This window comes from Oncorhynchus kisutch, linkage group LG3, assembly GCF_002021735.2.
Source record: "Oncorhynchus kisutch isolate 150728-3 linkage group LG3, Okis_V2, whole genome shotgun sequence".
NCBI lineage: Eukaryota > Metazoa > Chordata > Actinopteri > Salmoniformes > Salmonidae > Oncorhynchus > Oncorhynchus kisutch.
In genome coordinates, this window is record NC_034176.2 from 28,023,474 (window position 1) to 28,023,924 (window position 451).

Below are 451 nucleotides of genomic sequence, written 5' to 3' on the forward strand. Positions count from 1 at the left end.
AAAATCGTGTCAGTTGGCTTTAGGCTTCTAGAACTACGGTGGTATGAGAAGTAAACCATCAGTGCTCTAATTTGGTTATCAGGCTCACTAGTGACCCAGATTAGATACCAGTTGGTCACATTTGCATGGCATAGTGGTGATTGTGTGTTTATCTCAAGGTCCCAGACCCTCATTGCAGAGCTTGCCTGCAACTAGAGAGGCTCCCCTCATGGAGGAGCCTCTAAAGGCTCTTTTGGGGGTAACGGAAGAGAGCCTCTGATATCCTGGTTGAGGGTCACTCCAACCCCCACCTCCTCCAGCTCCTCCGATTTAGCGTGCTATCGTGGGAGAGGTAGTACACCAGCTTAACTCTGGCCTCTAATTGTTTCATTACAACATTTACACTAATGTAATAGGTACGGTTTCTCCACAGAAAGTTGAAAAGCATCTGGTCTATCTCTTTGCTTATTTA